A 26,180-nucleotide genomic window follows, 5' to 3' on the forward strand; every position below is an offset into this window, starting at 1 on the left:
AAGTACAAAGGGACTTGAAATAGGAGTGTAGTAAATATGTCCATAGAACTGTTCAACTTCAGCTTCTTCAGTGTTACTGGTTGGGGCATATACTTGGATTACTGTGATATTGAATGGTTTGCCTTGGAAACGAACAGAGATCATTCTGTCGTTTTTGAGATTGCATCCAAGTACTGCATTTCGGACTCTTTTGTTGACCATGATGGCTACTCCATTTCTTCTGAGGGATTCCTGCCCACAGTAGTAGATATAATGGTCATCTGAGTTAAATTCATCCATTCCAGTCCATTTCAGTTCTCTGATTCCTAGAATGTCAACATTCACTCTTGCCATCTCTTGTTTGACCACTTCCAATTTGCCTTGATTCATGGACCTGACATTCCAGGTTCCTATGCAATATTGCTCTTTACAGCATCTGACCTTGTTTCTATCACCAGTCACATCCACAGCTGGGTATTCTTTTTGCTTTGGCTCCATCCCTTCATTCTTTCTGGAGTTATTTCTCCACTGATCTCCACTAGCATATTGGACACCTACTGACCTGGGGAGTTTCTCTTTCAGTATCCTATCATTTAGCCTTTTCATACTGTTCATGGGGTTCTCAAGGCAAGAATACTGAAGTGGTTTGCCATTCCCTTCTCCAGTGGACCACATTCTGTCAGATCTCTCCACCATGACCCGCCCATCATGGGTTGCCCCACGGGCATGGCTTAGTTTCATTGAGTTTAGACAAGGCTGTTGTCCTAGTGTGATTAGATTGACTAGTTTTCTGTGAGTGTGGTTTCAGTGTGTTTGCCCTCTGATGCCCTCTTGCAACACCTACCATCTTACTTGGGTATCAAGTATATCAACTAATACTGTGATATTACTTCAATATCACAGTAATCCAAGTCTATGCCCCAACCAGTAACACTAAAAAAGCTGAAATTAAACAGTTCTATGAACCTACAAGACCTTTTACAACTAACACCCAAAAAAGATGTTCTTTTCATTATAGGGGACTGGAATGCAAAGGTAGGAAGTCAAGAAACACCTGGAGTAACAGGCAAATTTGGCCTTGGAATATGGAATGAAGCAGGGCAAAGACTAATAGAGTTTTGCCAAGAAAATGCACTGGTCATAACAAACACCCTCCTCCAACAACAAAAGAGAAGACTCTACACATGGACATCACCAGATGGTCAACACCAAAATCAGATTGATTATATTCTTTGCAGCCAAAGATGGAGCCAAAGCTCTATACAGTCAGCAAAAACAAGACCAGGAGCTGACTGTGGCTCAGACCATGAACTCCTTATTGCCAAATTCAGACTTAAATTGAAGAAAGTAGGGAAAACCACTAGACCATTCAGGTATGACCTATATCACATCCCTTATGATTATACAGTGGAAGTGAGAAATAGATTTAAGGGCCTAGATCTGATAGATAGAGTGCCTGATGAACTATGGAATGAGGTTTGTGACATTGTACAGGAGACAGGGATCAAGACCATCCCCATGGAAAGGAAATGGAAAAAAGCAAAATGGCTGTCTGGGGAGGCCTTACAAATAGCTGTGAAAAGAAGAGAAGTGAAAAGCAAAGGAGAAAAATAAAGATATAAACATCTGAATGCAGAGTTCCAAAGAATAGCAAGAAGAGATAAGAAGACTTCTTCAGCAATCAATGCAAAGAAATAGAGGAAAACAACAGAATGGGAAAGACTAGGGATCTCTTCAAGAAAATCAGAGATGCCAAGGGAATATTTCATGCAAAATTGGGCTCGATAAAGGACAGAAATGGTATGGACCTAACAGAAGCAGAAGATATTAAGAAGAGATGGCAAGAATACACAGAAGAACTGTACAAAAAATATCTTCATGACCCAGATAATCACGATGGTGTGATCACTGACCTAGAGCCAGACATCCTGGAATGTGAAGTCAAGTGGGCCTTAGAAAGCATCACTACGAACAAAGATAGTAGAGGTGATGGAATTCCAGTTGAGCTATTCCAAATCCTGAAAGATGATGCTGTGAAAGTGCTGCACTCAATATGCCAGCAAATTTGGAAAACTCAGCAGTGGCCACAGGACTGGAAAAGGTCAGTTTTCATTCCAATCCCAAAGAAAGGCAATGCCAAAGAATGCTCAAACTACCACACAATTGCACTCATCTCACACGCTAGTAAAGTAATGCTCAAAATTCTCCAAGCCAGGCTTCAGCAATATGTGATCCGTGAACTTCCTGATGTTCAAGCTGGTTTTAGAAAAGGCAGAGGAACCAGAGATCAAATTGCCAACATCTGCTGGATCATGGAAAAAGCAAGAGAGTTCCAGAAAAGCATCTATTTCTGCTTTATTGACTATGCCAAAGCCTTTGACTGTGTGGATCACAATAAACTGTGGAAAATTCTGAAAGAGATGGGAATACCAGACCACCTGATTTGCCTCTTGAGAAATTTGTATGCAGGTCAGGAAGCAGCAGTTAGACCTGGACATGGAACAACAGGTTACAAATAGGAAAAGGAGTTCGTCAAGGCTGTATATTGTCACCCTACTTATTTAACTTATATGCAGAATACATCATGAGAAACGCTGGACTCGAAGAAACACAAGCTGGAATCAAGATTGCCGGGAGAAATATCAATACCCTCAGATATGCAGATGACACCACCATTATGGCAGAAAGTGAAGAGGAACTAAAAAGCCTCTTGATGAAAGTGAAAGAAGAGAGTGAAAATGTTGGCTTAAAACTCAACATTCAGAAAACGAAGATCATGGCATCTGGTCCCATCACTTCATGGGAAATAGATGGGGAAACAGTGGAAACAGTGTCAGACTTTATTTTTCTGGGCTCCAAAATTGCTACAGATGGTGACTGCAGCCATGAAATTAAAAGACGCTTACTCCTTGGAATAAAAGTTATGACCAACCTAGATAGCATATTCAAAAGCAGAGACATTACTTTGCCAACAAAGGTCCGTCTAGTCAAGGCTATGGCTTTTCCTGTGGTCATGTATGGATATGAGAGTTGGACTGTGAAGAAGGCTGAGTACCGAAGAATTGATCCTTTTGAACTGTGGTGTTGGAGAAGACTCTTGAGAGTTCCTTGGACTGCAAGGAGATCCAACCAGTCCATTCTGAAGGAGATCAGCCCTGGGATTTCTTTGGAAGGAATGATGCTAAAGCTGAAACTCCAGTACTTTGGCCACCTCATGCGAAGAGTTGACTCATTGGAAAAAACTCTGATGCTGGGAGGGATTGGAGACAAGAGGAGAAGGGGACGACAGAGGATGAGATGGCTGGATGGCATCACTGACTCTTTGGGCGTGAGTCTGAGTGAACTCCGGGAGTTGGTGATGGACAGGGAGGCCTGGCGCGCTGCGATTCATGGGGTCGCAAAGAGTTGGACACGACTGAACAACTGATCTGATCTGATCTCTGATGTATGTCCAGGGAACAGTGAGGAGGTTAGTGTGGTTGTAGAAGAGCAGGCAAGGCAGGCAATATAGGAAAAAATATCAAAGGTCGAATTAAGTATCCTCAAAGGACATTGTGAGGATATTGGCCTTTAATATGGATAAGATAAGAGGATCAATAACTGAGATAGGAAAGTGTATGAGGAACAGGTTTTGTGGGGATGATCTTGACTTCAGTTTTGGATGCATTCAGAATTAAATTCAAATAGAGATGTCAGGTAAACATTCATTTATATAGGTCTGGTTTTAGGGAAGAAGTCTAGGCTAGAGATGTAAATTTGTGAATCATTAGCATATAGTCTGAATGAGTTCATCAAAGGAGAAAAATATTTATAGAAAAGATAAAAGGTACATGGACTAGTGCTTGGGGCAATGTAACATTAAGGGGTCAGAAAAATAAAGTACACATTAGGTAAGTAAATATAACTTGTTCTGACAAGCACATGCTAAATGTCTTAAGAAAACAAAAATTTATATCTTTAAGTAAATTCTAAAGGAGTGCTATTAATTTGACTGATTGGAGTGGGGCAGCTTTTCCTCAGTGATCTAACTCATGTTTCTATTACCCTTAATTGTCTGTCTTCCCAGTTGGTCACAATTACAGAATTAAATGTCATCATATTTCATCAGACTGGTAAAATAGGAATGAATTTTTGAGGATTGTAAGTGGGAGAACTTTATAGGCTAGGTTTGAAATATGAGAATATATCTTGTACTCACTTCCTATTAGCAGTCATGTGCCTATAATGAACTGTGCAGGGGGCAGGGGGAACAGGGAATGTACTGGAATTGTGTACCAAAGATATAGAGGAAATGGGTTTAATGAACATCTTGCTGGTCTCTGCCACAAGGAAAAACTGTCAAAGGGAATTGAACACGAGTGGTCACTGAAATAGGAGAATGTGGTATTAGAAACAAAGTAAAAAATAATTTATTATAGATGGACAACAAACACATGAAAAGATGTTCAACATCACTAATTATTAGAGAAAAGCAAATCAAAACTACAATGAGGTACCACCTCACACCACTCAGAATGGCCATCATTAAAAAGTCTAGAAACAATAAGTTCTGGAGAGGGTATGGAGAAAAAGGAACTCTTCTACACTGTTGGTGGGGATATAAATTTCTGCAGCCACTATGGAGATTCCTTAAAACACTAAAATAGAGCTACCATATGATCCTGTAATCCCACTCTTGGGCATGTATCTAGAGAAAACTCTAATTCAAAAAGATACATGCATACCCCAATTTTCATAGCAGCACAATTTATAATAACCAATATATGGAAGCAATCTAAATGTCCATTGACAGATGAATATATATATATATATATATACACACACACACATATGCATATATATATGTATATACACACATATACATATATACAATGCAATATTCCTCAGCCACAAAAAAGAATGAAGTAATGCCATTTACAGCAACATGGATATACCTAGAGATTATCATTCTAAGTGGAATAAATCAGACAGAGGAAAACATATCATGAATTATTTATATGTGGAACCTAAAATATGTAAATGAACTTATTTACAAAACAGAAACAGACTCAGACATAGAAAAGAAACTTTTGGTTACCAAAGGGTAAAGGGAAGGGAGGGATAAATTAGGAGTTTGGGATTAGCAGGTACTATATATAAAATAGATAAATAGCAAGGACCACCCAGGGATTGAACCCGGGTCTTCCACATTGTAGACAGATGCTTTGCCATCTGAGCCACCAGGGAAGTCCCTACGTATAGCACAAGGGACTTTCAATATCTTATAATCTGTAATGAAAAAGAAATATATAAAACTGAATCACTTTGCTGTACACCAGAAAAAAAAGCACAACATTGTAAATCAACTATACTTTTATAAAACATTTTTTCCCTGGAATAGGAGAATGGTAGATTGGGTAAAATAATACATAAAAATTAACCTTTGGATTTAGTGAGGCATAATCCAATGGGAACCTTATTAAGATCAGTTTTGGCAAAGTAAAGATGGAGAAAGTCCAACAGAACTAGATTCTAGAGAGAATGAAAAGAGAGAGAGTGCATGGACAATTATTTTGCAAAGTCTCTTGGTACTTTCAACCAGAAGTGCCCACCTGTATCTTAGAATTGTACATAGGTATCTATACTGCAGAAAGATACTAGAGATGAATATTGTGAAGAGTTTTCTTGGCTCTTCCTGGACAAGACAGTGTTCAATTAGACCTTCAAATATGAGTTAAAACTTGTGTCAGGAGAGTGATGTCACCAAGATAGCAGAATAGAAGACCCCAGGGTCTGTCATTGGAGTTCTAAAAGAAGAGAAGGACAAAGACATAGAAAGATTATTTAAAGAAATAATGGCTGAGAACTTCTCAAAACTGAGGAGAGATTTGAACATCTAAGTTTACAAAGCTAATATGTCACCACAAAATGTTAATCCCAATTCATCTTCTCCAAGATGATCATAATAAAACTATGTAAAATCAAAAACAAAGAGAATTATAAAAGCAGCAAGAAAAAAATTCTTTTATACAAGGGAAACCCCATAAGGTTATCAGTAGATTTCTCAGCAGAGACCTTGCAGACTAGCAGAAAATGGGATGATCTTTTCCAACAGCTGAAAGAAAGTGCCACTCAAGAGTACTTTACCCAGCAAAGCTGTCCTTCAGAAATGAAGGTTAGATAAAGATTTTCCCAAACAGAAGTTGAGGGAATTTATCACCACTAGGCTTGCCTTAAAATGCTGTAAGTAGTTCAAGCTGAAACTAAAGGACACTAACTAGTAACATTGAAACATGAAAATAAACAACACACCAATAAAGGCAAATATATATTCAGATTCAGAATAATCTAATCTGATGGTCTATTATCCAATTAACTCTTATCAATGATGAAGGACAAAAGTATCAGAAATAGCTATAGCTATACTATGTTAATGGATACACAATATAAAAACATGTAAATTGTGAGATCAAAAATATAAAAGTGGGAGGGGGGAATAAAAGGGTAGACTTTTGTATGCAGTCAAAGTTAAAGTTGTTATTAGGTAAAAATGCACTTATATTTATAAGAAGTTTCAAAATCAGCCTCAGGATAACCACAGAACAAAAATCTATAGTAAATGCACCCAAGATAGAGCAGAATCAAAGTCTACCACTATAGATCAGATCAGATCAGTTGCTCAGTCGAGTCTGACTCTTTGCGACCCCATGAATCGCAGCACGCCAGGCCTCCCCGTCCATCAAAAACTCCCAGAGTTCACTGAGACTCAGGTCCACCGAGTCAGTGATGCCATCCAGCCATCTCATCCTCTGTCATCCCCTTCTCCTCTTGCCCCCAATCCCTCCCAGCATCAGAGTCTTTTCCAATGAGTCAACTCTTCGCATGAGGTGGCCAAAGTACTGGAGTTTCAGCTTTAGCATCATTCCTTCCAAAGAAATCCCAGGGCTGATCTCCTTCAGAATGGACTGGTTGGATCTCCTTGCAGTCCAAGGGACTCTCAAGAGTCTTCTCCAACACCACAGTTCAAAAGCATCAATTCTTCGGTGCTCAGGCTTCTTCACAGTCCAACTCTCATATCCATACATGACCACAGGAAAAGCCATAGCCTTGACTAGACGGACCTTTGTTGGCAAAGTAATGTCTCTGCTTTTGAATATGCTATCTAGGTTGGTCATAACTTTTATTCCAAGGAGTAAGCGTCTTTTAATTTCATGGCTGCAGTCACCATCTGTAGCAATTTTGGAGCCCAGAAAAATAAAGTCTGACACTGTGTCCACTGTTTCCCCATCTATTTCCCATGAAGCGATGGGACCAGATGCCATGATCTTCGTTTTCTGAATATTGAGCTTTAAGCCAACTTTTTCACTCTCTTCTTTCACTTTCATCAAGAGGCTTTTTAGTTCCTCTTCACTTTCTGCCATAATGGTGGTGTCATCTGCATATCTGAGGGTATTGATATTTCTCCAGGCAATCTTGATTCCAGCTTGTGTTTCTTCCAGTCCAGCGTTTCTCATGATGTACTCTGCATATAAGTTAAATAAACAGGGTGACAATATACAGCCTTGACAAACTCCTTTTCCTATTTGGAACCAGTCTGTTGTTCCATGTCCAGGTCTAACTGCTGCTTCCTGACCTGCATACAGATTTCTCAAGAGGCAGATCAGGTGGTCTGGTATTCCCATCTCTTTCAGAATTTTCCACAGTTTATTATGATCCACACAGTCAAAGGCTTTGGTTTAGTCGATAAAGCAGAAATAGATGCTTTTCTGGAACTCTCTTGCTTTTTCCATGATCCAGCGGATGTTGGCAATTTGATCTCTCGTTCCTCTGCCTTTTCTAAAACCAGCTTGAACATCAGGAAGTTCACAGATCACATAGTGCTGAAGCCTGGCTTGGAGAATTTTGAGCATTAATTTACTAGTGTGTGAGATGACTGCAATTGTGCGGTAGTTTGAGCATTCTTTGCCATTCCCTTTCTTTGGGATTGGAATGAAAACTGACCTTTTCCAGTCCTGTGGCCACTGCTGAGTTTTCCAAATTTGCTGGCATATTGAGTGCAGCACTTTCACAGCATCATCTTTCAGGATTTGGAATAGCTCAACTGGAATTCTATCACCTCCACTAGCTTTGTTCGTAGTGATGCTTTCTAAGGCCCACTTGACTTCACATTCCAGGATGTCTGGCTCTAGGTCAGTGATCACACAATCATGATTATCTGGGTCGTGAAGATCTTTTTTGTACAGTTCTTCTGTGTATTCTTGCCATCTCTTCTTAATATCTTCTGCTTCTGTTAGGTCCATACCATTTCTGTCCTTTATCAAGCCCATCTTTGCATGAAATGTTCCCTTGGCATCTCTGATTTTCTTGAAGAGATCCCTAGTCTTTCCCATTCTGTTGTTTTCCTCTATTTCTTTGCATTGATTGCTGAAGAAGTCTTCTTTTCTCTTCTTGCTATTCTTTGGAACTCTGCATTCAGATGTTTATATCTTTATTTTTCTCCTTTGCTTTTCACTTCTCTTCTTTTCACAGCTATTTGTAAGGTGTCCCCAGACAGCCAATTTGCTTTTTTGCATTTCTTTTCCATGGGGATGGTCTTGATCCCTGTCTCCTGTACAATGTCACAAACCTCATTCCATAGTTCATCAGGCACTCTATCAGATCTAGGCCCTTAAATCTATTTCTCACTTCCACTGTATAATCATAAGGGATTTGATATAGGTCATACCTGAATGGTCTAGTGGTTTTCCCTACTTTCTTCAATTTAAGTCTGAATTTGGCAATAAGGAGTTCATGGTCTGAGCCACAGTCAGCTCCTGGTCTTGTTTTTGCTGACTGTATAGAGCTTCTCCATCTTTGGCTGCAAAGAATATAATCAATCTGATTTCAGTGTTGACCATCTGGTGATGTCCATGTATAGAGGAAATCATCAATTCACAAAGGAAGAACAGCAAGAGAGGAAGATAACAACAAAGGAACTATAAAACAACCAGAAAATAATTAACAAGATTGCAACAGTAAGTCTTTGCCTAGAAATAATTATTTTCAATATAAATGGGTATTTTTCATTCAAAAGCCATAGAGTGCCTGAATAAAAAAAAAAAAAAAAAGTCACAAAAAGCCGAGACCTTACTATATGTTGAGTGTAAGAGACTTGCTTCAGCTTCAAGGACCCATACAGAGCAAAGTAAGGAATGGAAAAATGGAAAAAAACAGTTTAAGATTTTACTGAAAATCACAATAATAAAAGCTAATACCTAAGGACAGTGTGAAGAGTCAAGCGAGCCTCAGGGTACTCAATAATGGCAATGGAAGTTGGTGGATGTGGAACTTTAGCATCAAACTTACAAACTGTTTGCTTTTGCTCCAAATGAATAACCAGGCCCAGAAGCCTCTTTACAAAGCCTAAAAAGCACATTAGGAGAAAGAATTTAGAATATTTTTAAAAATCCAGACAAGAATCAAGGTTTCATTAAGAAATATCAATGTAGCTTATTAAAAATTAATACTGACAAATCACCTTGTACATATATTTAAAAATTATTTTAATATTGCCCCAGTCATATTTTTCCTTAAGGAGTGTGAAACCTAGACATCAGATTGTTTTATCTTTTAGGGAAATGATTTCTCTTTCACACCTCTCACTTATGCACCACTGAGGAAAGTGAAAGAGTAGGCTGTATTACTCTGTCTGCAATTATCATCACCAATTAGCAGAAGCTACCCAAATTTGAGTCATCATGATTAAGAGGATAAAATAATCTCTAGAGAAGACAAATGGCAAATATTTGAAACTTATAGTACCACTTCCCTTTTTCTTCAGCCCTGGACATGATAAATAAATCATGGGATTCTTTCTGGCTGAGCCTGGAAATAGCCTTAGATTTCTTCTTTGCAGTACCACAGGTGGCCACCACAAAACAATTGAAATTGGCATATGAAAAGAAGCTAGGTGGTAGCCCAGTTCTCACAGGTGTTCTTTGTGAAAACCAGCCTTATGAAAAACTTCACAGAAGTTCTTTCTCTTTGAAACTAAAGGGAACAATACATGTCTTCAAAAGATTCCCATTTCAAAGACATTTGGACATGATGGATAACTAGAAGAAGGTTTTGTGATTACTGTGTTTCCTGGTATCATTTCTCTTAGCATCCTCTCCTAACTCATTGGTAAATATATTTCATTTCAGAATAGAAGTCCATATGTATTGCAAGAGTAGAGCTAAAATATTATACAGTAGATATGCATTATTCAAAATGTTCTAAAGATATTCCTTTATGTGGATATCAATAAACAGTTCTTGTTTTTTCACTTCACTTACAGTATTTATTGACCAAATTCTGGTTACTATCATGGTACATTTAAAAAATTAAAGATGATAACTGCCTATAATAATTTTTTATCACTTGTAACCCTCAAGGTTTTAGTGCTTTCTTAGAAACTTATTATTCACACACACACACACACACACACACACACGCATTATTCTATTTCAGGCATGGAACAAAAAAACCCAGCATAGCATGCAGCACAGTTTCCCATCAACATTCCTGATGGGCATCACTTGCAGTTCATACCTTCCATTTAGTAGCTCATTAGCTTTCTAGAAAACCAGTTCCATCTTCTCTGGAGAACATACTGGAGTACACTGAACAGTTAAGACTTTTTTGCTTCTTTTCTTTTTTGTGATATTTGCAAACAGTATTTTTTTTCTCCACAGACTCATTTTAATCTATTTTCCATTAGATAGAACTTTTTTTCCATCAAGGTAGCCCAAATCAAAATGAGTCAGTCTTTTATATATAGTTTTATTTCTTTATTTTTGATTGTGCTGGATCTTTGTTGTTGTGCAGGCTTTTCTCTAGTTGCAGCGCATGGATTTCTTATTGTGGTCACTTCTCTTGTTGTGGAGCAGAAGCTCTAGGTGTGTGGGCCTCAGTAATTGCGATTCCTGGGCTCTAGAGCACAGGCTCACTAGTTGTGATGCATGGACTTAGTTGTTCTATGGCATGTGGGATTTTCCCAGACCAGGAATCGAACCATGTCTCCTGCATGGGCTCATGGATTCATTACCACTGAGCCACCAGGGAAGCCCCTAAATGGGTGAGTCTTAAACTTCTAAACTCTTTCCTTTCCACCCCTCACATTTTTCACTCCACTCAGCCCTCATCCCATCACACATTCTTTCCTGTTCCAGATATTGTGTGTTCCCATATTATTCTCTGGCTACCTGGGCTCTTTGGGTCTCTCTATTCAAAGCTGATCTGTCTCTTCCCCCTTTTCATGTTCTTTTTCCCATTAAAAATGAATCTGTCCAAGGGCCCATTCTTTAAGATAGTGGAAGGATACTGAAGCTAACTGATTATATCAATTTATAATATGGAGTTACTCTCTTTCGTGCAGTACTGTTCCAATGACTAAACTAAATAAGGATACAAAATGTGTTAGATCAGACTGAAAGTGAAAGTGAAGTCGCTCAGTTGTGTCCAACTCTTTGCAACCCCATGGACACCAGGCTCCTCCATCCATGGGATTTTCTAGGCAAGAGTACTGGAGTGGGTTGCCTTTTCCTTCTCCAGGGAACTTCCCGACCCAGGGATCGAACCCAGATCTCCCGCAATGTAGACAGATGCTTTACCGTCTGAACCACCAGGGAAGTCTCAGCAAAAACTGGGGGCAAGGAGCTTTGCAGTACTACTTCTATGGCTCTAGTTAAGAGTGTACCTATGTCATGTCTGTTGAGAAGACTTTGGTAGCACATGGTGATTATCAAACTTCAATAGGCCTCGATATAATTAATGAAAAATTTCCACAAAGAAATTACTAGGAACGTTGAGTGATATAGAGAAGTTAGAAGATCTGAGTACTAGTTCAGGTTGTGCCACTTACTTGCCATCACACCCAGGAGCTTGGTTTCTTCATCTGCCTTCCTCAGGCAGCTGTTAAAAGTTTAAGCTAATATAATATAGATAAAGTCAATTTGAAAATGGTCAAGAGCTGATCAATAAATATGTAATTATCATTATTGTGTGCAGCATTCATTTTATGACCTCTTATGCTTTTAATAAAGCTCCAAACACAAATGTACATTTTCTTCCTAGAGTTTATGGGTAACTTGTCTGGATTAGATCATTTCTCACCTGTTTTCTTCCTAAAGAAAATATTATTGTCAACAGGCACACGCGGACTGATACAAGGATTGTGTTCAATGATGTGAAAGCTTGACATGAGGATTTGAAATTTATGACCAAGACTCAGTGTTTTCTGTGGCTGTTTGTGTTCCAACTCCCAGGACATTCAAATGCTCTCTGCCATACTGAGCTTCAAATAAGCACTAAAATCACATGGGACCAGTCTGCTGGGCAGGCCTCTGTGTATGGCACATTTCCAGAACTTGTGCCCTTTTCCATGCCAACTCATCATTCAGGGTCACTTGTTGAAACTGAATATGTCCTTGGAATCCCATCTCTTACTGGATGGATGATATTCAATAGGCAGGGAGAGACTCTTTGCTGGATAGTGACATACATACAATGTCAAGTATTCCCATAAAACAGGTTGAGAAATAAGAGAGAAAGGGCAAGCAAATCCAGGTTCAGATTGGAACTAAGAAGGCAGTATTTTGTGGTAGTTAAGTTAATGGGCTTTGGGAATCAGCTCTACTTGTCTTGTTGAACTCAAGTTCATGTGCTGGATGCACAGTGAGGCCAAACAAACTGAGATGTTGGAGTTTGAACAGAGAAAAATTTATTGCAAGGGACATGCAAGATGAATAGGCAGCTTGGGCTCAAGAGACCCAAATTCCCTGATGGCTTTCAGGGAGGAGTTTTTATAGGCAAAATTTGGGAGGAGGACTGCAGGTTGTATAACCTTCCACAGATTGGTTGGTAGTGAGGTAACAGGATGGGGTTCTAGGAATCTCGATAATCAGCCTTCTGGTTTCAACCAGTCTGGGGTCCTTGTGCTCGTGCTCAGCCTGAAGTTACCATCCTCCAGCTGGGCAGGGATTTTAGTTCCTGTACAAGGACTCAGAGATATGTACCAGATTGTTAAGAATAACCTTTGAAGAGGAACTAGGGCTTGCTCTTTCACAGCGCTATTGTTTCTTTATGTGTTCTCTCACTTCCCTGGTTAGTAATTGCTTGAGTCTTCTCTCAGTAACTCAGGGAAGGTCTAGGAAGATGCACACCTTTTTCTTACAAACAAGAAATGGGAACACAGAAAGGCTATCATGCCTGGGAAGGCCCTAAAGGGTTCTGCTAAGTTTCAGCTCTCTCCCTTTTTTTTGGATATTTCTCAATCTCAAGGGGAGCAGGTGTTAGACAAGAAAGGGAATAACATTTTGGATAGAGAGGCTAATCATAAACTTGGCAGAGAAACTTGGTTTTGAAGCCAAATCTGGCCTGTGTACCCCAACAGCAAATTAAATCTCAGAGACAGTTTTCGGGTGAAGTAGAAAAGGATAGATTTTCTGCAAAGGGGGCCACAGTGGGCTAATGCCCTCAAAACTGTTTGCCCTGACCTGGCAGGGGTAGTGAGAAGTTTTATAGTAATGGTTCAAAGAGAGTGTGATCAGCTCTTGGACATTCTTCTGATTGGTTGGTGGTGAGGTAATTGGGAGTCAGCATCATACACTGTGTGGTTCCAACTGGTCTGGACAGCAGACAGTTAACTTCTCCCACCCGGTAGGGGTTTCAGTATCTACAGACTCTGCATCTTCAGAAGAGCTCAAAGATACTGTTGTGCACACTCCTTGATGTGGAACCAGGACTTTGCTCCAAGACTACCCTATTGTTGCTTGACTGTTTCTCTCTCGTCTCCACATCCCCTTCCTTTGCTGCTGTTGCTGCTGCTGCTGCTGCTAAGCTACTTCAGTTGTGTCCAACTCTGTGCGACCCCAGAGATGGCAGCCCACCTGGCTCCCCCATCACTCTGATTCTCCAGGCAAGAACACTGGATTGGGTTGCCATTTCCTTCTTCAATGCATGAAAGGAAAAGTGAAAGTGAAGTCTCTCAGTTGTGTCTGACTCTTAGCGACCCCATGGACTGCAGCCTACCGGGCTCCTCGGCCCATGGGATTTTCCAGGCAAGAGTACTGGAGTGGGGTGCCATTGCCTTCTCCACCTCCCTTCCCTAATAAATAACTATTTGAACCTGCCCCTTGGAACTCAGGGAAGGTCATGGAGGCTGAATGAAGCCCATTTCCTGTCATCAAGAAATGGGGAACACAGAAAGGCTTTTGCACCCAGGAACCCTACAGGGTCCTGCCTGGTATCAGTTTTAGGGGGACTTGGTTTCATCACTTGGATTTTAATGAATCCTGGGTGTGATACAACTAGCAACCTAAGGCAAATTACTTAACCTCTTAGGTTTCTCATCCAGAAGTGAGATAACCAACAGTATTTTCCTAGTCATTTCTGTATGTGTAAGAATTAAGTGAGACAAAGAATACAAAGTACTCAGCACCGTGCCTGTCACATAAACATAGGTGGCATTCTATAGTGCCTATTCAATAATTAACATGTTCAACAAGTATTTATTGTGTGTCTACTATATGCTAGACTTTGCTTTAAGCATTAATATACATTAGTGAAGAAAAATCAAGCAAATAAAAATAAAACACTGAAGTCTCTGGCCTTATGACACTTGCATTCTAGTGGGGAAGGCAGAGAGATGGTACGAAGAGAAATGGAGAATAATACAGCAGAATAAAGGAGCCCTAATATCTGAAAGGGTGGGTGGATATTACTATTTTTATAGAGATCAAGATTCAAATGCATTTTAAGTGGCATTTGAATAGAAATCCTTGTGAAATACTCACATGTCTGGAGAAGAAGCATTCCAGACAAGGGAAACAACAGATGAAAAGGTCACGAGGAGCCAACATGTTTGGCATAGTTCAAGAAACAACATAGAAGCCATTGTGGTTGATTGAGATGGAGAGAGGCAGGAGATGAGGCAGAGAGATAACAGGGAAGGAGACTATGTGATAGGCCTTCAATGCCACTGAGATGAGTTAGAGGGATTTTAAGTAGGAACACAAGATAATCTGATGTACATTTTAACAGAATCACTGACTATTTTGGAGAATAGATTATAAAGGCAAGAGTGGCAGCAAGGATATCAGTTAAGAGGCTATGGCAGTAACTCTTGTATGAGGTGATAGTGGCTACGACCAGGGTGGTAGCAGTGCAAATGTTAGGAAGTGGCCAGATTCTACAGAGCAGAACACATGGTCTGATTTGGTTAAAAGCTTAGCTATCGTGTAAAAGTGAGAATTCTATGTGGTCTAGCTCAATTCATTAGAGTTTTCTGCAGAGGAGTTTGTGGCCAAAGTCCCAGCAAATGTGACTGTGCCTTCCATTGTCACAGTTCCTTGTTGCATGTAACTATTTTAGGGAGGGCTTAACAATGGTCTGGGTTAAAGTTCTGAACATCTCAAGTTCCTTTAACTATATCATTAAGTAGAACACTGAGTGCCAACGTAATTTCGCATTGCTAGCACTCTTCTCTGTTGTCCAGGCTCCAAGGGTTTGTTCTCTCTGCCTCATTTTTCTCCTACCAGTTTTGTCTTACCTATCCCTTTGCTAAAAAACATGAAGTGATGAGTGGGAGTCAAACTGAGTGAGAGGTGGTTCTTAGTAGAAAATTGGCATTGGGCAAGTCATTCTCCCTCTATGGATTCAAGTTGCTTATCTGTAAAAGGAGTGGGTTGAATTTATGAGCATTAAGATCTCTTGCAACTCTCAAGTTTTATGATTCATTCAATGATTCACTCATAATCAGACCTTCATCAACATGTGTGTGTATGTGTGCATCTGACATTTTAATATTTATTATCTCTTTAAATAATTTCAAAATTTCATAGGTGAAGGAAAACAGTATATGGAGATTTTAAGGAATTGCCACAACATCACTTATTGAGGAGTTGGTTCTAGGTACAAGTTCTGCCATGGCATCTCAAAAGAGGCACTAATCCAGTTATTTTCAAACACATAATTACCATTCACTGCTTGTCTGATACATTTTATTAGAAGATGGAGATCTTTTCCTTAAAATGTGAATAAGTGGTAGCAAGCTATTGCAAGCAATATATAAAATATTCTGTTTATGCCACAGTCTTCCATAGCTAATTTAGGTAGAAAATGCCCACACCCAAATAATTCATCTGTAATTTTCCTGAACATTGGCACACCATTTTCCCCAAATCAGGGCCACTTTTAGTATATTTGGAAACTGAGCTCTTTTATTCCTTCCTACAATTGTTAACCCTCTGCAGTTTTTATAGCTCTTCCAGATGGAAATCAGAATTAAATATTAATGTACATGATATTATTGTCAACCTGACTATGGCCCAGTGGCTGGCTGTGTCAATGGCTGAGAGGGGGCTAGCAGAGGTTCTATTGCTGGTTATGCCCTGCTGCCTAATAATTAGATGTAAAGGTTGAAGAGTAAACACATATTTTAAACATCTATGTTGAAATGGGGCTCTACTCAGTCTCATGGGATATAGTTAAGCTCTGTATGGGAGAGAATGTTTTTACTAAGAGTGGCTGGCTTTCTAGGTGATTAATCCAATGTGTAACTGAGAAAGCAGCTGATGGGATCAGTGTAATCTGAGGTACAGTGAAGCTGGCATTATGAGTGGTCTACTCTTTAATATAGTAATAAATATGTCTGGGTAAGTTCTCTTGTATGAGGTCCTAGTTTCTTGTTATGGGAACTCAAAATAGAGAAAGAAGGTGGTGTAGCCAAAATTTGGCTTTTATATACCAGTATGGAATTAAATCTTGGAAACAGAGCAGCTTCATTGCTTTGCCATGCAAAGGGAGACACAGAAGGTTAATGTCAAAACTGTGTGTCCCAACCCTGGACAGGGAGTTGTGAGGAGTTTTATTTTCAGGGTTATTGAATAAGAATCAGGGCGCCTTCTGGGCCTATATTCCTCCAACCCAGGGAACCTTTGGATGTGACTAGCTTCTGAACTGTGGTCTTCTCTCTGCCTTCAATGCAGGAGTGCCAGGTTCGATCTCTGCATTGGGAAGATCCCTTAGAGGAAGAAAAGGCAACACACTCCAGTATTCTTGTCTGGAAAATCCCTCTGGGAAGAATGCTTCATCAAGTAGTTAACACCTTCCATTTCCTGTGGGTTTTAGTTCTGCAAAAGAGCTGAAAGTTATCATTATGTATATCTCTAGAGGAGGAACCAGAACCCTGCTCCAAGGCTCCACTATTGTTTCTTGATTGTCCTTCCCTTCTCTAATTAGCAACTGTTTGAACCTGCCATTTGGATCTCAGGGAAGGTCCTGGAGGCTAGATGAAGCTTATTTCACTCAAAAAAAGAAATGGGAGACACAGAAAAACTTTTTTGCCCAGAATCCCCATAGGGTCCTGCTCAGTTTCAGTGACAGGACACAGGGAGTATATACTTATAGGAGGAATGAGTTCTATTCCAAAGACAGGAGCCTGTATATTCCAAAGTCCAAAGATAAAAGGGATTTCCCATTACTCAATTTTGGTTAGTATTCAGTGTAAGGGACCTGGACCTGCCACTGTCCCTAATTCTGTTCTCATTCCCTTAGTGACTAGCTCTTCATTAGAAATCACATATGCTAACATGAAGACGCTTTCAGATAGCGTAATACTGTGAACCCAATTCTAATGCATCATTCTGTTTAAAATCATTCAGTGACTACAGACAGTTTTAGAGAGTGCAGACTCTTTAACATGGTCCAGAAGGCCTTTTCTAACTTGATTCCTCTTTACCTTTCCATCCTCAGGTATCTGTCATTATTACATTATGTCATGCCTTTCCTTAGCTGTGGTGAACTACTTTTGGCACTTCATTGAACCATGTGTTCTAGTGCATCTGAGCCTTTACATTTTTCCTTTGTTAAGGATGCCTCTCCCAACTTTCTCCACTCTACCTGCTTATTTATCCACTAAAATATAACTTAGATGTCACTTCCCCAAGAAGCCTTCTGTGAGTATCCTCCGAAGAGTTAGGTTCTTTGACTCTGCGTCCTTGTAGGACTTATTTCTCTATTATGATGTTTAATAGTCTTTTTACTTGCTTTTCTTCAGTTACTATGTCAGTTCCTCAAGGGGAAGAGCCAAAGTCTGTTCATATCTGAATCTTCATATCCTAGTAATTCCTATCATATGGTTTGTTCTCAATAAAATTCTTATGGATGACTGAATATTGCATCTATGGCTCTTCAAGCATAACAGGATGGAAATTTCAGATATTGTGACAGAATAATGAGAGCAATCTTTCAGTCAGTATTTGTGTGTGTGTGTGTGTGACATGATGCCTTTGTATCTGCATGTGATATAAGCTGCTTGTGTATACAGATATGGCTGAGTGGCTGATACATAGAAACTTTTCTAAACAGTGTGTTCCAAGGGCTATAGTATTTTCACTTTCTATAGCATATTTCCTCACGTCAGGTGAGTGTATGCTCCTCAGTTCTGTCTCATCACTACAAAGATTTGGAGTGACGGACATTAAAGCCCTCGGCGTGTCACAGCTCTTGGGTCTTGGACAGACCGTGTTATAGCTCTCAGGTCTCAAATGGACCATGTTATAGCTCTTAGACAAATCAGTGTTATAGCTCCGTGTTACAGCTCTATTTTATTTAGATAAAAGCAGGAAAATCCATCCTCGAGGCATGAGGGCATATTGACCCAAAGACTCGAAGAGAAGAATGTCCCAGCCTGCAGGAGAGGCAGAGAGGGAGAGAGGGAGAGAGGGAGAGAGAGAGAGAGCCCTTTGGCTCCTCTTTTTATATGTTTTTCCCTCCCCCTGGGCCTGCCCTATGCAAATTGGGCTAGCCAGAAGTGCTGCTTGTTCTACCTGAAATCTTCCGGTCCTCGGACCTTCCTTTGTTCTATTTTCATGGGCTTTTCCCTTCCTTGTCTTTTAGCCACCACCATTTTGGACTCCTGTTTCCTATTCTAACTACCTAACACTCAAACATGGACCCTGAAGAAGGTGGTGTAATAGAAAGTTGGCAGTAAATGTTTTGCCAAGGCAGGAAGATAGGAAAAAGAGGAAGTGGCAGTGGTGTCACATTTTAGTGATCCATCTTAGTCTCTGCCACCAAGTATATATGTGCCTGGGAGCAAAGTATTTATCTGCCCTAGGTCTTCATTGCCTCATTGATTAAAAAAAATAAAAGTGTTTTAAGCAATGAAATCCTTTGTAAGCCCAAGGGCCACCTCTTTAGTAAATTTGACTTGACACTCTAGAAGACAGGGATGAAGCAGAGGATCTCTTGAGAACCTTTAAGTTTTTCTAAATCTTCTGATCTATAATTCAAAAAGGTGGTTACATTATTTTTTACATTTAAAAAAGTTACATAAGTAATATATTTTCATTGACCAAAATTATAAAACACAAATAGCCAAAAGAAGATTTTTAAAAATCACCAATAATTCCACAAGCCAGAATCACATGAATTTTTAAGTATTACCACACTGGATATCTTAAATGATGCCGAAATGGTTAAAAACTGAAAACCCCTTAAATGTTGCTGTTCAACTATTTCCTTTTGAAATCATTTGGGTGGTTAGTCAACCTTGCTGTTGGATATCCACATTAGACATTTGTAATATCTGGAACTAAATAATACATAACAATAGTAATAAAATCAGTCACTTCAGACTTGGATATTTTTTAAAAATGTTGTTTTGCTCTAAGTGCTGGAGTTGATGTCCTTCTCTTATTGTATTCAGCCATCATTACCCTCCTTTGACAAGAGTTCTCCAGTGATTTGTGCTCCCTCCAGTTACAGGGGCTGTGCCTCCCCTCACTATCTCCTTACCCTGACTTTCCATGATACAAAATGTCCGTTTAAATGATAGGGATACATTATACCAAAATCCATGAATGTTCTCAAAGCCAGATCACTGGTGTCTAATTGATTACATACTCAAACACTGAACTGATTATCCTGGTTTGGTGAAGTCTTTCTCATGCCACATCTCCTGGTTTGGAATCTGAGAGCTGACTTAGCTTATGCTGCAGCTCTCACTGACATTTCTGGTTGAAAGTGCATCATACCCAGGTCCTTGTGACAAATTGTCAGCCAGTGCCCCCAAAGTGGTCTCAATAGACAGAGATGCTATGAGCTTCTTCAAGTAACAGGAAGCACTGACAGGAGGAAACAATCAGGTGTCATTTCCAGCCTATAGCCTAGATGATTTCTCTATTTCAGCTCCAATTACATAAAGGATCACTGCTGGCTGTATTATGTATTCACCCAAAATCTTCTCTGAAACTTTAAGATAGCTTGGAATGTGGGTGAAACCAGTTAGATTCAGGCCCTAGGACATGTATAAAAAGCAGCATAGCAGAGTTCTGGGCTGGAGCGTCGAGAAACCTGAGTTAAAGTCTATGTTCATAACTTTCTGTTTGTGTTACCTTAGACTAATTACTAAATCTCTCCCTTCTCAGTTTTCCTTTATGTAATGAATGTCATAAAAGTTTTTTTCTATGTCTTACAAATGTAAATTTCAAAATCAAAGTGAAATAATGTATATGAAATGGACTTTTTTCCAAAAAAAAGATAATCATACAGCACTGTACAAAGGTGCTCTGAGTTATGGAATAATAAAACCCTTCCTATTGGTCTCCACCAATCCACAAGCCCAATCCCACTTCAATCCATAGTCAATTGATTTAAAACAATCTGGCTATCAGCCCAGAGTGCAAATGAAAAGATCAGACCAGAGGTTTATGCTGGGCTTTCCCCTGGACCGTGTTTTATGAGACTGATTTCTCTAAGGAGGACTTAATCCCCCAAAGGTGAAGTTGATTAATTTTCTTCTACCAGGTCTCTCTTCCTTCCCCTCACTGTATCTGTTTCTCCACTAGGCAGTTATCCTGGGTGTATCTTGGAAAAAAAAATTTCCTAAGAACTGTGCATTCTTTCTAGTTCACAAAAATAATTTATCCTGCGTTATCATTTTTATTCTCAAATTATTAATCAAGGCAAAGATGTATATCTATCTATCTATCTAGATAGATAGATAGATATCTCTGTGTATACACACACACACACACACCTCTCTCTTGATTCTATATACCCATATATATAGTCTTGATTATATATATATATATATACTTGATTATATATATATGTGTGTGTGTGTGTATATATATATATATACATGTGTATATATATACATGTGTATATATATATATATATACGTGTGTATATATATATATATACACATGTGTGTATATTTTTATATATGTGTGTGTATATATATACATGTATATATATATATACACACATGTGTATGTATTTTATATACATATGCATACAGTTAATGCCAATGTGGGAATGTTATGTTAAGTCGCTTCAGTCATGTCCGACTCTTAATAACCCACCAGGCTCCTCTGTCCATGGGATTCTCCAGGCAAGAATACTGAAGTGAGTTGCTGTTTCCTCCTCCACAGAAGTTCCAGTTGGAGATGCTGGGTATTGAACATGGGGCCTCGCACATGCTAAGCATGAGCTCTACCACTGAGCTACACCCTCAAAGGGGACACTGTGGCTGCATAGGCTGAGAATGGTCTCCCTCAATCCATCTTCTTTTATTCTGTGGCATTTTAACTAAAAAACTAATATTTAAAATTTTTGTTTGCAAAGCTCCAAGTGCTATCTGTCAGATGTAGTCCCTTGCAAGGTACAATTCCACATTGACCAGGACACACAAAATCTACTCCACAAGGCTCCAAAGGCAGCTTCTGGTCACATCTGAACTGCTTAGAAGTAGTCTGCTAGACTGCTATGCACTATTGTACTAAAAAAATCTCATTTCCCCACCCTCTCCCACTCTGTGTACTGCTCAGTCTCACCTCAGCAGTGAGTGGGGTCCCTCCCAAAGGGCTTTATTCATCTCCCCTGCCTCAGGTATTCAGTAGACCCACTCTATAGTATCTAAGCTCCTGCTGACCCTGGAGAAATCCAACCAAGTTCCTGCTTCCTCAGGGATCATGTTATATCAGAGGTAGCACTCTAGAGCGCAGCAAGCTATTTTGTTTATCCTCTCAATATAGCCCACAGTGTGTGCTTTAAATAAACTTTTTATTTTAGAATAGCTTTCAACTTACAGAAAAATTGTAAATACAGTACAGAGAGTTCTCATATATCCCACGCCCAGTATCCCTTAATTGTTAACATCTTACATTAGTATAGTATGTTTATCATTACTCATAAAACCAACACTGATGCATTATTATTAACTAAAGTCCTTAGATTTCTTAGATTTTATCTAATGTCCCTTTTCTCAAGACAGGCTCCTATCCAGGATCTCACATTGCATTTAGTTATCAGGTCTCCTTAAGGTCTTCTTGGTTGTGACAGTTTCTCAGACTTTTCTTGTTTTTGGTGACCTGCCCAGTTTTGAGGAATATCAGTCAGGTATTTTGTAGAATTTGTTTAATTGGCATTTGTCCATTTTTCTTCTTATGATTAGCATGAGGTCATATGGATATCTATTTTAATACTTATTTTTATCAAATATTTTGCTCAAATTATTTCAGCTTTAGCCATTGGACACTGCTACACTTGGCTGTGTCCCTTTGACACATTACCATCATTATGGGATTATTATCATCTTCATCGTCCTCCTCTTTCTCTTCATCCTCCTCAGCATTCCCTTAGTTTCTAGCACTAGAATATGCTCCAGGTTTGTTTTCTGTATTTCTTGCCCCAGTCCTGTAATCAGTTGTCAGCCCAAGGAGTTTTAATTCTTTTTATTACAGACTGGTATTGAAAATTAATGACTTAGTATATGAAGAGATGGGCTTCCCAAATGGCTCAGCAGGTAAAGAACCTGCCTGCTAATGCAGGAGACACAGGAGACATGGGTTCAATCCTGGCTTGGGAAGGTCCCCTGGAGGAGGACATGGGAACCCACTCCAGTATTCTTGCCTGGATAATCCCATGGACAGAGGAGCCTGGTGGGCTGCAGTCCATGGGGTTGCAAAGAGTTGGACACTGAGCGAATAAGCGTATACCAAGATATGATACCACACCATATATAAAAATGGAACTCTGACCTGTCCCAGCAAGCCCCCCCAAACAACGCATTATCTATAGTAACCAGCCCAGAAGCCAGCCTATCTACAAGTTAGACTTGTAGGAAGTCAGACCACTATCTCTAGAAACCAGCTCAGGAAGCCATAATAACCCCTGTAAAGATGAGCTGAAAAATGGCCAGGGCTCAGTTAATAACTGACAACTTCTGTAATTTTTTTCCATGTTTCCAGCTTAGAAACATCCAGAGAGAACAAACTGTGGTTATGCACAGTTAACTAATCACATATACTTCTGGTTAGGCTGCCTGTATATATCTTCCCCATGACAACAGCCTCCAGTTAGGGCACAGCTGAAGCTTTCCCTTTTTCTACTATAAATCATTCCTACTCCTCTGCCCGCCTTTGAGCCTCTGCCAAAAGGCAAGTGATGGGGTTGACTCCCTAGCAAGCTCTGAATAAATAACCTCTGCCAGTTCTCATTTGGTTGGTCTTTACTTACTTCCACGGAAACCAAAGTCTTGATGCTAGCTATGCTCGTTGCTACTGAGGTTAATTGCTTATAGGTCCTCTTTGCTACCATTGCAAGGAAATAAATGTGTGTACACCATGCTGTATATATACACATAAGTATAAATATTTCTATGTGTACTTTTTTTTATCTGTATTAAAATCACACTACATGTGATTTCATATCGATATCTCTAACTCTAATTCATTACCACATACATCATTCTAGCCTCTTCCTATTACTTATCTGGAAACTCCTACAACAATGAGGAACCTAGTTTTTGCTACCCACCATCCTTTTACCTAATCATTCAATCTGCAGTATAACACTATCAAAATTGCTAGTCTTTACTCACAGGGGATAAAGCTATACTGAGTAGAGAACAGTGGTCATATACAGTTCCCTTTTCTTTTTTAAAAATATTTTAATTGGAGGCTAATTACTTTACAATATTGTAATCGTTTTTGCCATATATTGACATGGATCAGCCATGGGTGTACATGTGTTCCCCATCCTGAACCCCCTCCCACCTCCCTCTCCATCCCATCCCTCAGGGTCAGCCCAGTGCACCAGCCCTTAGCACCCTGTCTCATGCATCGATCCTGGACTGGTGATCTGTTTCACATATGATAATATATATGCTTCAATGCTATTCTCTCAAATCATCCCATCCTTGTCTTCTCCCACAGAGTCCAAAAGACTGTTCTATACATTTGTGTCTCTTTTTCTGTCTCACATACAGGGTCATCGTTACCATCTTTCTAAATTCCATATATATGTGTTAGTATACTGTATTGGTGTTTTTCTTTCTGGCTTACTTCACTCTGTATAATAGGCTCCGGTATCATCCACCTCATTAGAACTGATTCAAATGTTTTCTTTTTAATGGCTGAGTAATACTCCATTGTGTATATGTACCACAGCTTTCTTATCCATTCATCTTCCAATGGACATCTATGTTGCTTCCATGTCCTGGCGATTATAAACACTGCTGTGATGAGCATTGGGGTACACCTGTCTCTTTCAATTCTGGTTTCCTTGGTGTATATGCCCAGCAGTGGGATTGCTAGGTCATGGGGTACACGTGTCTCTTTCAATTCTGGTTTCCTTGGTGTATATGCCCAGCAGTGGGATTGCTAGGTCATATGGCAGTTCTATTTCTAGTTTTTAAGGAATCTCCACACTGTTTTCCATAGTGGCTGTACTAGATTGCATTCCCACCAAGAGTGTAAGAGGGTTCCCTTTTCCCACACCCTCTCGAGCATTTATTGCTTGTAGACTTTTGGATAGCAGCCATTCTGACTGGCATGAGATGGTACCTCACTGTGGTTGTGATTTGCATTTCTCTGATAATGAATGATGTTGAGCATCTTTTCATGCATTTGTTAGCCATCTGTATGTCTTCTTAGGAGAAATATCTGTTTTGTTCTTTGGCCCATTTTTTGACTGGGTCGTTTATTTTTCTGGAATTGAGCTGCAGGAGTTGCCTGTATATTTTTGAGATTAATTCTTTGTCCGTTGCTTTGGTTGCTATTATTTTCTCTCATTCTGCAGGCTGTCTTTTCACCTTGCTTATAGTTTCCTTCATTGTGCAAAAGCTTTTAAGTTTCATTAGGTCCCATTTGTTTATTTTTGCTTTTATTTCCATTACTCTGGGAGGTGGGTCATAGAGGATCCTGCTGTGATGTATGTCAGAGAGTGTTTTGCCTGTTTTCCTCTAGGAGTTTTATAGTTTCTGGTCTTAAACTTTTAGATCTTTAATCCATTTTGAGTTTATTTTTGTGTGTGGTATTAGAAAGTGTTCTGGTTTCATTCTTTTACAAGTGGTTGAGCAGTTTTCCCAGCACCACTTGTTAAAGAGATTGTCTTTTCTCCATTGTATATTCTTGCCTCCTTTGTCAAAGATAAGGTGTCCATAGGTGTATGGATTTATCTCTGGGCTTTCTATTTTGTTCCAGTGATCTATATTTCTGTCTTTTTGCCAGTAACATACTGTCTTGATGACTGTAGGTTTGCAGTATAGTCTGAAGTCAGGCAGGTTGATTCCTCCAGTTCCATTCTTCTTTCTCAAGATTGCTTTGGCTATTCGAGGTTTTTTTGTATTTCCATACAAATTGTGAAATTATTTGTTCTAGTTCTCTGAAAAATACCATTGGTAGCTTGATACAGATTGCATTGAATCTATAGATTGCTTTGGGTAGTATACTCATTTTCACTATATTGATTCTTCCAATCCATGAATATGGTATATTTCTCCATCTATTTGTGTCTTCACCCAGAAAGGTTTGCTGAGTTACATGGAGAAGAGAAGAGGAAGGAGGGAGATAGAGGTGACCAGGAGGAGAAGAGGGGGAATCAAAAGGGGTGAGAGCAATCTAGCCGGTTATCAAATCCCTATGTGCTCTCCACAGTCTGGAACACCCAGAAAGGTTAATGGAATTGCATAGAGAAGAGAAGAGTGAGGTAGAGATAGAGGTGACCAGGAGGAGAAGTGGGGGTGGTCAAAAGGAGTTAGAGACAGATCTAGCCAGTAATCAGTTCCCTAAGTGTTCTCCACAGCCCAGAATACCCAAAGAGATTCACAGAGTTGGGTAGACAAGAGAAGGGGGAGGGAGGAGATAGAGGTGCCTAGGGGAGAAAAAGGAGAGTCAGAAGGGGGAGAGGGC

At 39.6% G+C, this 26,180-nt stretch overlaps 1 long non-coding RNA gene across 7 annotated transcripts in view; it reads left to right on the forward strand.

Annotated features, from left to right (window-relative positions):
* The window catches only part of LOC147341493 (uncharacterized), a 323,003-nt gene that overhangs the window by 37,320 nt on the left and 259,503 nt on the right, over positions 1-26,180 (forward strand). The window contains exon 2 of one of the 7 annotated variants that reach the window (XR_015159465.1): positions 8,846-8,972. The exons of the other annotated variants lie outside the window; for them this stretch is intronic. This is a non-coding gene — a long non-coding RNA (uncharacterized LOC147341493). The remainder of the gene's footprint in view (positions 1-8,845; positions 8,973-26,180) is intronic. 7 annotated transcript variants of the gene reach the window in all.

The sequence above is a fragment of the Bos grunniens genome, chromosome X, assembly GCF_055505025.1.
Source record: "Bos grunniens cultivar Pamir isolate PY7600 chromosome X, Bosgru_T2T1.0, whole genome shotgun sequence".
NCBI lineage: Eukaryota > Metazoa > Chordata > Mammalia > Artiodactyla > Bovidae > Bos > Bos grunniens.